The sequence below is a fragment of the Nicotiana tabacum genome, chromosome 12 (assembly GCF_000715075.1).
Source record: "Nicotiana tabacum cultivar K326 chromosome 12, ASM71507v2, whole genome shotgun sequence".
Lineage (NCBI taxonomy): Eukaryota > Viridiplantae > Streptophyta > Magnoliopsida > Solanales > Solanaceae > Nicotiana > Nicotiana tabacum.
This window is the reverse complement of record NC_134091.1, coordinates 35469240-35479993: the sequence shown is the minus strand read 5'-3', so window position 1 is coordinate 35479993 and position 10754 is coordinate 35469240.

Below are 10754 nucleotides of genomic sequence, written 5' to 3'. Positions count from 1 at the left end.
CGTGTCCTCACCATTTGTGAGAGAATAGAATACAGAAGTTTAGAATTTCGAAGTCAACAATTTTGCACGATAAGGAATCAAAAAAGTATAATTTTTCCTAACAGTTCCATAACCTCCCGAAGATAAGTACAGACGTCTCTGTACCGATCCGTGAGTCTATAATAAATCGGCTTGTGACTCACGACACCTATGAACCTAGAGCTCAGATACCAACTTGTCACGACCCAAACATCCCTCCGAAACATGTTGTGACGGCACCTAGTCTCTACGACTAGGTAAGCCTAACAGATTGGGGAAATATTAATAATGGAAGCAAAACTTAACAGCTAACTGCAATAGATACTGAATAACCAATAACAATGCCGCTCGGCATGTACAATAACCAAAATGCTAGACGTACACAGCTTTCCCAAAATCCAGAACATCATGAGTCACAAGCTACAGAAGGCAAATAGCATCTCTATACACTAGAGTCTAATAAAAGAAATACAGGAAGTGTTTGATATATAGGAGAATAGAGGGGGACTCCTAGGTCTGCGGACGTGGTAGATGTACCTTGAAGTCTCCATACAGTAGCAAGCACTCTCAACTAATAGCCAGGCTAATAAGAATTACCTAGATCTGCACACAAAACGTGTGCAGAAAAGTAGCATGAGTACACCACAACGGTACCCAGTAGGTGCCAAGCCTAACCTCAGTCGAGTAGTGACGAGGTCAGGTCAGGCCCACTGGTAAATTATAAATAAGACTGGAGAATATATACAGTATAATAAGATACTAGAATTTAACAAAAGGAAACATAACAAGGCAATAGTACAACACACAGGGGTAAACAGCAGGTGATCTCTCGAGATACCGTCTCGTAGTCCTAAAATATATGTGCAGGGAGAACTCCTGAGGTACCGCCTTGTAGTCTCAAAATAAATGTACAGGGAGAACTCCTAAGGTACCACCTTGTAGTCTCAAAAGTAAATGTTCAGGGAGAACTCCCGAGGAACCCCCTCGTAGTCTCAAAAGTAAATATGCAGGGAGAACTCCCGAGGAACCGCCTCGTAGTCTCAAAAGTAAACACACAGCTCAAACCGATAAATACAATAGTTAACAGCCCGTGTACGTACTCGTCACCTCACGTACACGGCCCTCACATATCACAACTATTACCAAATCCTAAGGGTATTCTTTTCCTATTTCCCCCACACAAGGTTAGGCAAGCCACTTACCTCGAACCAAGCTCAATCAATCAGTAACAATGCCTTTTCCACGAATATCCAAGTATGAATGGCCCAAATCTAGCCAAAATCAATTACATACGATAAACACAACTAAAAGAAATTAAACTAACTAATGAAATAAAAGCTAAAGCAAGAATTTAGAAAATCGCCCCAAAAAGTCGACCCAGGCCCACGTCTCGGAATCGGATAAAAGTCAAAACATATGAACACACATTCACTCGCGAGCTCATTCGTACCAAAATTATCCAAATCCGATATCAAAATCCCAATCAAAACACAAAAGCTTATTTGAAGAACCTTCCAACGTTTTCCCAAATTTCTCGACCAAATTCCTTTATTAAATGATGATTTCAACTATAGATTAGTGGAATAAAACCATAAACGAGTTAAGAATCATTACCCCAATATTCTCTCCGAAAATCCTTGAATTATCGCCTCAATCTGAGCTCTCAAGGAACCAAAATGAAAATGAGATCAAATCCTCGAAATTGACCTTTTGCTGCCCAGCGATTCCGCATCTGAGGACCTACTGTCGCACCTGCGACGTCGCACCTGCGGAATTTCCCTCGCATGTGCAGAAATGACTTAAGAGGCTGGGTCCGCATCAACGATGAAGGGGCCGCACTTGTGTGTGCGCGCCTACGAAACCTGGTCCGCGTCTGCGGTCTCACCTCGTACTTGCGCTCCTTTGGCGCATCTGCGGGCATCGCAGATGCGTAAATATTGCCTCGCACCTGCGACCCCTGAACACCTACCCCACTCCACTTCTGCGATAGACCTTGCGCATGTGTGATCCTGCACCTACGGTCTCCCCACCACAGATGCGAAAACACTAGAAATCAGAAAACTTTAGCCTTTTACCTAAGTCCAATTTCAATATGTTAAGCATCCGAAACACACCTGAGGCACCCGGGACCTCAACTAAACATACCAACCAGTCCTAAAACACTATACGAACTTAGTCGATCCCTCGAATCACATCAAAAAATGCTAAAAACACGAATCACCCTCTGATTCAAACTTAATGAACTTGAAACTTTAAATTTCTACAATCCATTCCGAAACCTATCAAATCACGTCCGATTGACCTCAAAATTTGCACACAAGTCATAATTGACATTACGGACCTACTCTCACTTCCGAAATCGGAATCCGACCCCGATATCAAAATGTCCACTACCGGTCAAAATCTCCAAAAATTTGACTTTCGCCAATTCAAGTCTAAATCAGCTACGGACCTCCAATTCACAGTCTAGACGCGCTCCTAAGTCTAGAATCACCCAACGGAGCTAACGAAACTCTATTACGGAGTCGTTTTCACACAGTTCCAACTAAAGTCAAAATCCTAATACTTAAGCTTCCGTTTAGGGACTAAGTGTCCCAATTCACTCTGAAATCACAACAACAACCTCCCAGCAAGTGACATAAGTAGAAAAAGATACTAGGAAAGCAGTAAATAGGGGATCAGGGCTATAACTCTCAAAACCACCGCCCAGGTCGTTACACAACCTTAGCTCGTAAAACACAGAATCCAATTCACAACATCCGAAATTTTCTATAAGATCTGAATCTCGCATCTACACACTGTATAATTGTGAACAAGTTATATCAGGCCATAACCATAATCCAAGATGTAATCACATGATATATCACATAACTCAAATTCTTATAGTAATAATTCTGACCACAATAACTACTCGAAGCAAACTCGGTTCCGGTAATAAACCTCGTATCAAACAAAAATCTCATTCTAAAACCTTCGTACACTGCCAATGATGGAAGAAACATGCAAAAACTCATAACCACTTGTCAGATTATCAAGCCATGGAGCTCCCTTTCCTTCGACAAGAACTATAGCCCATTTCTAAGCCGTTCAGCAATATTATCGTTCCAAATATACCGTAATCAGATCCGATAGCACCCATTCTAGGTCCAACTACCTCATCTTATCAAATACAAGCTACTCTACTAACATGCCACACAAATACTACTCAGAGCCACAAACCTTGCAATCCGTGCACCAATACACAATAATTCAAATGTACTCCAATATAGAGAATGACTCCAATGAGAGAACCATCCCGCAAGCTCAACAAGTACAACCACAAACCACAATGTTACAAACCCATATTACATAGTAGAACCAAGACACACAAATCTAACACAAAGGATCATATTCCGACATAACCCAGCTGCAATGCGTGGCCCCATCCAGACACGGGTCCATATGGAAACCTCAAGCCACTATGCTCAAAATTAACAACTACACGCAATTCAACATCAAATACCCGAAGTGTATGACTATAACCACAGAGAAGAAAATAACACATTATACCATAGTCTGGAGAGAACAAAACCAAGGCACAATCAATCATTTGACACCCCAATAACCATCTCGCTCAAATCCCGCTACAAGACCCAAATAGAACCGCACCATGTGTGCTTATAGCCAACAAATCAAAACCCATCGTGGCATAGAATGGTCAATTCATAGAACATATAAGAACACGAATACACTCCACTTTGACCGAATGGCACATCCCTGAACAATAGTAGTACGTAGTCGACCAATCCTATCCGATATAGAATACACATCCTCGTTGGGCCTACCAATGAGCCCCAAATCATCTCTGGTCATCCACAAATGGATAATTAATCCTCTGAAAGTCCATAATGACCTAACCATAACATATACTATCACCTGGCTAGCTTTGGCCACATATTCACCGTCCATAACCACGAAACAATCTACTTCTGAGAACTCCGTGTTTCCAAATCCGTAGAACAAACGAATCACCATATCTGATCCTAACTCCACCGCCCAAATGTCTAACACTTCTCTCATACACGATCATCCCACGAGGAATACTTCCATAATTCTTCTGTGCCATATAGAAAAATCTGAATATCAGCAGCCGATCAACGAGGCGAGTACCGCAATACCAATGAAGCATCTGTAAGTCAACACTCAGTGCGCCTTCAGAAATGCGCACCTTTCTCAGGAATTACCAAGCAATTATAACATCCATCTATATATCTGAAACTGCCCATGCTGTCCAAAATTCATAACCTTCCCTCCAAATATGAACTGTGACCTTGCACATGCAAAACTCAATCCTATTCAACACGCCACATCTATCATGCCATTATATGAAACGTACGAGAATCTCATAATCAACTCTAAGTCATAAGCAGAATACATACTCGATCACTCAAAAACCTTTTATTTGATCTCATCCAGGAGAAAATCACAATACGCAACATGTTTTTCATGCCAGTAGGAAATATCCATCCCAAGCCATGATAGAAACCATTGAGAACTCTTCGAAACCCATTTTCCCATAATCAAACCATCAGAACTGAGTCTCTCTAACTCAACCAAGCCACGCAGGTTGCCAAACCTAAGAGTATTCACCAAAACACATGTAGAGCCTCACCACATCATAAGTACCCAAAGAACCGATCATATATATTACCGTACTGATCCAACCTACTACCAAGCTGTCCTATTTCTCTGAGTTCCTTCTGAATTGCCCTCAAACTGACACTTCTCCTTGTTAGAATATCACAATCCTCACCCAAAGCTCACCATAAGGGATCCTAGCATAAAACCACAACACCCTAAAGCCCATAAGCTATTGTATTCCCACTTAACCACCCCCAAACATACCGCAATTGAGATACCCATTTTAAAGAGACCTTCTATGAATCTGAAGTCGTTTCCTCCACCTTTTTAATACCGAACTGTAAAATCTATAATGATATGTCACGCCTTGACCTCGGGGAGCGCGATAGGCGCTCAACCGAGATACCCCGATTAAGCAAGTTAGCTAGATGCCTTCTACCCAACATTTCCCTTTAATAATATAAGAATTAGTACAAGTGATAGACATGACAAAAGTTAAGTATTCCACATTCTTTTTCCATTACTAAAGGATATCCATTTATGATTTTCAAAATATTACAAGTTTATAGATATGATGAAAAACATGTTTGCCCAAATACCAACACTTACTAGTTTAATTGCCAACATCATACACCACTCACAACCTGTATACGGAGCCTCTAAGTAGAACAGAAGAGAAGAATGGAAGTGCCGGCGATAAGGCCCCAGATATACCTCAAAACATAAAGTACAACATCAAATGACATGAAGCCCGGAATAGAGTAGGGCTCACCAAAATCTGCTGAATAGAGAGTAACTGCTAACGAGGATCAAAACTGCCCGCTAACAAATCCACCTGCATCCATTGAAGATGCACCGCCCCCGGCAAAAGGGACGTTAGTATATATGGAATAGTACTAGTATGTAAAGCTAAATATCCCCTTTCAAAATGGAATGCCAATATAAGAACGGGAAAATCATAGAAACAACAAGTCATAATCAACAATATCCAAATGCACAGTTAAAACATAACAACTTTCAAAATACGAAAATAATATATATATATATTTTTGGTTGGGAGATCATTAGCACCGATATACCACCGTATTTTTAGTACGGAGTCCGATCACGCCCGATCGTCTAGGCCATCTCCCCACAAACAATGTGGTTTGACATGTGATGCAAAAAAAAGGTGTTACCAAGAGTAGTACCACCATATGCCCAACATGGCGTCCGATCTCCACCCGACCGGCTAGGTCATCTCCCCACATATGCCATGTGAGCTGACATTAAATCCAGGGCTATCAACAATCTCATCCCAATTAAGGGGAATAATCACAATAACATCAATATTTCAATCTCATCCCAAATAAGGGGAATAACCACAATCCACTCCTACACCGGCACGTGTAGTTTCAGGTGTAGGCCTTATGACTCACCCTTCCTCGATTTGCTAATGATACTCCCAAAGATATTTTGTTTTGCACACAAGGGAAACAAAAGTACAAACATATGCTATATTCACCTCAATATGTTTCACACTATAAATATCTTCATTAGTACTTTCAAACATTCACAACATCGTTATTTATTTGGTTCTCTTGGCCATACTTATGATTCTCCATCCATGGCATGTTGGCCGTATTTCATATTCCACATTTTTATTTCTTTACTTTCATGGATCATCATCATAAATATCAACAAATAGAATATTCCGGAAATCACAACTTTAGGTTTATTATAAATGAAAACTTTAAACACAATGGATTTCTTTCCAGGAAATGGAGTAGAATAATTGGCAATCAAAGCACAAGTTAAAATCATAGGCAATCGAAGCACAAGTTAAAATCATAGGCAATCGAAGCACGAGTTAAAATCATAAACGAGTAACACATCATTTATTCTTGAAATACTTTTCCCCAAAAGGGCAATACACAATTTTAACTTATGAAGATATAAGAGCTCAAACCACATTGGACATTCTTACAAAGCATAATATTAATTAAAAACAACCACATTTGGGCATAACTTGGGTACATAAGCTTTTAGGTAAATCTATTTTCGAAGTCAGACTGGAACAGTTGAATCAAGGCCTATTTCAAAACCTTTCTCACATCATTTTATTTTCTCGGCACCATTGACCACAAGTATAACTTTCATTCTTGGCACATTGGCCATACTTTATGTCTCCAAACCATTTCTTTCACTTTCAAGAATCCTTATAGGTTATCATCAACAAGGCATTTCTACTCAATACTCTAAATACACATTTGAGCAACTAACCAAATTAAGGATCTTAGGCACATATAATTTCTTACACAATTCAACATGCTAGTTTTCATTAGGATCACGTTTTCAAATCATAACACATTAACATACAGCTCATGCTTAATCACCTTTTCAAATAGTAACTCAACATACAAGAACATTTGGAATACAAATTGAACGCATATATCCCTTGACACAAGGCTTATTCGGAATAATCAATTTATACTGAGCAACACGGGACTTACAAGGCCATGGATGAGTTCAATTCTAAAAGAGGAATTTAGCGAACATGCCTTGTTTGACTTACCCGGATAGATGATAATCTAGTGATTGACTTCCTTGATTCTTGAAGGTTGGTGCAAGATTCGAAGATTAGAATGCTAGGTTTCCTCCTTCTCTCTCTAAAATGCTCTTACCGCTCTCTAAAATTATCAGACATTTGCTTCAAAATGAGCCCCTAAGGCTATTTATCAAAATAGGATCGGGTAATAAAAATAGAAAAATGGACCCTCCGAACTCAGGTCTGTTGTCGTAAAATGGACCGGATAACAGATATGCGGTCCGAAAAATGGACCGCAAAAGTGATGCCCTAAAACTGGAATGGTGTGGACAGGTATGCGGTCGCAGAATGGACCGCAGAATGACCCAGCAAAATTCTTCGGGCCAAATCTGCGACGAAAAATGCGGACCGCAAAATAGATATGCAATAGCAGAATGGACCGCAAAACGACCTTCGAAATTCAACCATTTTCTGTTCAACTCCGCGATGATTATGCGGCCCACGAAACGGTTCTGCGATCGCGAAACAGACCACAGAATTGCCTTCTTCTGCCGAAAAATTTCCATCAACTCCTTAGTGCATTCTTCAACCCAAAAAGTCTGTACCGCTAACTACTACATCTATACACATTACTCGACCTCGGCACCACAAAACTAGACTTCCTTGGCGAAATTTTATGGGGCCTTACATGAAATAGAAATACCGGGAGTCTCGACACCATCTAATGTAAATCTCATATCCTAGCCATATACAAATCCTAAAAAAAACAATTCATTGCTATATATAAATCTTGAATCCATTAGAACCTTCTCGAGAGTCATCCACTCTGCTCAAATCTCAATTGCACCGACCAGACGGGCCGAACGACCTGTGCCCCATTAGTACAATAACACCCAAACAAGTAATCCACACAGTTGAGCAACCGAGCAATTTTCTACTCCACGCGCACTACATCCTTCACGAATAACAACTCAATCATCCCATGATTCTCATATACCCATAAAGTGTACCATAACTCGTATCCAGAAATTTCTTTACTTGAGTCATCCTCGATTCAGCCTCTGTAAGTGATAACCGATCCACAAGTATTCCTTAGACCGAAACCAATACAACACGTAACCATGCAATCAAACCGTCGATAGCAGACTCCCCTCTTAGCTCGATGCCATAGAATAGAATATCTGATAACTCACCATACCCATACTCTATTATTATCATAATCCCGCACTGAAGTTTAACTCAATCCTTTGTAAGCTCATGTAACACAAACCATCTAATACCTTAAATCATCTACTAAGCTCGCACACATCCACATGACGATCATGTCAACTATCCCAACCAAGTTCAAATTCAAATCTCAACACATATACCCCCTGATAGAAAGGAAACTCTCCGCACAACATTATAAGGATCACACCTCCGTAGATTACTCCGCAAGAGATAACCCACTTGCTTAGCCTCAAATTTGCATCTTGTTTTACCTTTTCGCAGCCATGATTACTATGCTATCACTTAATCTTCTTGAGTCTAAACTCACCACAAGACATGAAAATCTACTTCGTTTCACATTTAAACAACATGAAAAATCCTTCAACACACTCGACCCGAGACTATATGTCACATCAAGAAAGTAATCTAGCCCCCAATAGTCCTTTTTACGTCTCAAGCAAACTTTTTTCATCACATTCAACCCATCTGAATACATCCCGCAGTCATATCATACTCATCATATAGCCATCCAATCACTCGTCGAATCATAAATTTCACTCATAGGGACACTACCAGACATATAAGCCCAAAAGTACGTGATCACATAGCCGAAATCCCCGTGCTCAAGCTACGGTCAAAACCCGATCTCAAGTCCTCCTGACTAGCCCATCATTAGCACACAGAACTTACATCTCATACCTCATCCATGTAATCACAAGCCGGCTATGCACAGCTGATACCGAGTGTTCTCATATGCATACGAATGCGTAGAAGGGATTCAAATAGCTACGCTTCAAGCTGAATCAATGTCGCACGATAAGGAAAGAAAGATGGGAAGTTTATCCTAAATGCCCTGTAGCCTCTCGAAGATAGGTATGGACGTCATCATACCAATCCACAAGACACTACTAGACACTTGCTCATGACTTGTAGAACCTATGAACCTAAAGCTCTGATACCAACTTGTCACGACCCAAAATCCAACTAGTCGTGATGGTACCTAACCCAACCCGCTAGGTAAGCCAATTAACAACTATCCAAATTAATGAGATTTTTCAAGAAAGAAATGATAACAAAACTCCTATATATACAAGCATTCCCAAGGACTGGTAGTATAAATCATGAGCTTCTAAAATTTAGAATTTACAAAGATAGTATGAAATAAAGTACATCATCTGTTTGAGATGTACATGATGAGATTAAAATTCTATAACTACCAAGATCAAGAGGCAGTTATGACCGGAACGCAGGTATATCTTCAAATCCAACTCCCTCCGTGCACAGCAACATCAACATCCTACATTTGCACAAAAGGTGAAGAAGTATAGTATGAGTACAACCGACCTCATATACTCAATAAGTAACAAACCTAACCTTAAGTTCAAAGTAGTGACGAGTTGGGACAAAGGTCAGAGCCCAACACCAATAGCAAATGACAGTTCATAACAATATAATAAACGTGGTACAAGAAATAACTCAGAGATATAATATTCAGCTCGTTCACAGTTCCGAAAAATAGGCATGCTTTTCAAGTATCATAGTGAAAAACCCAAATCTCTTACCGAAAGCACCAAAATATGAGAAAGTTTGTAAAATCGTGATTTTCTTTCCAAAACCTTTCAACAGTTAAATGTTTCATCATCAAATAGAATGAGGAAAATACATCTCTATACCTACATGTCAGTGTATATGAGAAGTCATCAATGATGTGATAACATACAACATGGGAAAAATGCATCTCTATGCCTGTTTGTCAAGAGTGCATGTCAAATGCAATACAACATAGTAAATAACCATATGCATACTCTTAGAGTATAAATCCACTCAGCCCTCCCAATCACTCAGTCCTCACACTCACTCAATCCTCCTAATCACTCGGCACTCGCACTTAATAGGTACCTGCGCTCACTGTGGGTGTGCAGACTCCGGAGGGGCTCTTTCAGCCCAAGCGCTATAATGAGCCAATCATGGTATGAATCAGCATGGAAAACTCATATGCTGCCCGGACAACTCACGTGCCATAGTATTAATAACTGGATCTGCACGGACAACTTACGTGCTGCACAAACAACTCACATGCTATAGTATCAACATCTGGATTCGCACGGATAACTCACGTGCTATAGTATCAATAACCTCAAAATTAGGCCCTCGTCCTCACTCAGTCATCAATCACTCCAGTCTCTCGGGCTCACAACACTCATGCTAAGCAGCCTAAATCAATGATATGAGATGTGACAATATACAATAACAGAGACTGAGAGATGATATGAAATGATGAATGCGACTGAGTACACAACTGCAATTAAGCAAATAACTCAACAGCAAAGAACGACCAATGCGGGTCCCAATCATACCAGCATATAGCCTAAACGTGATT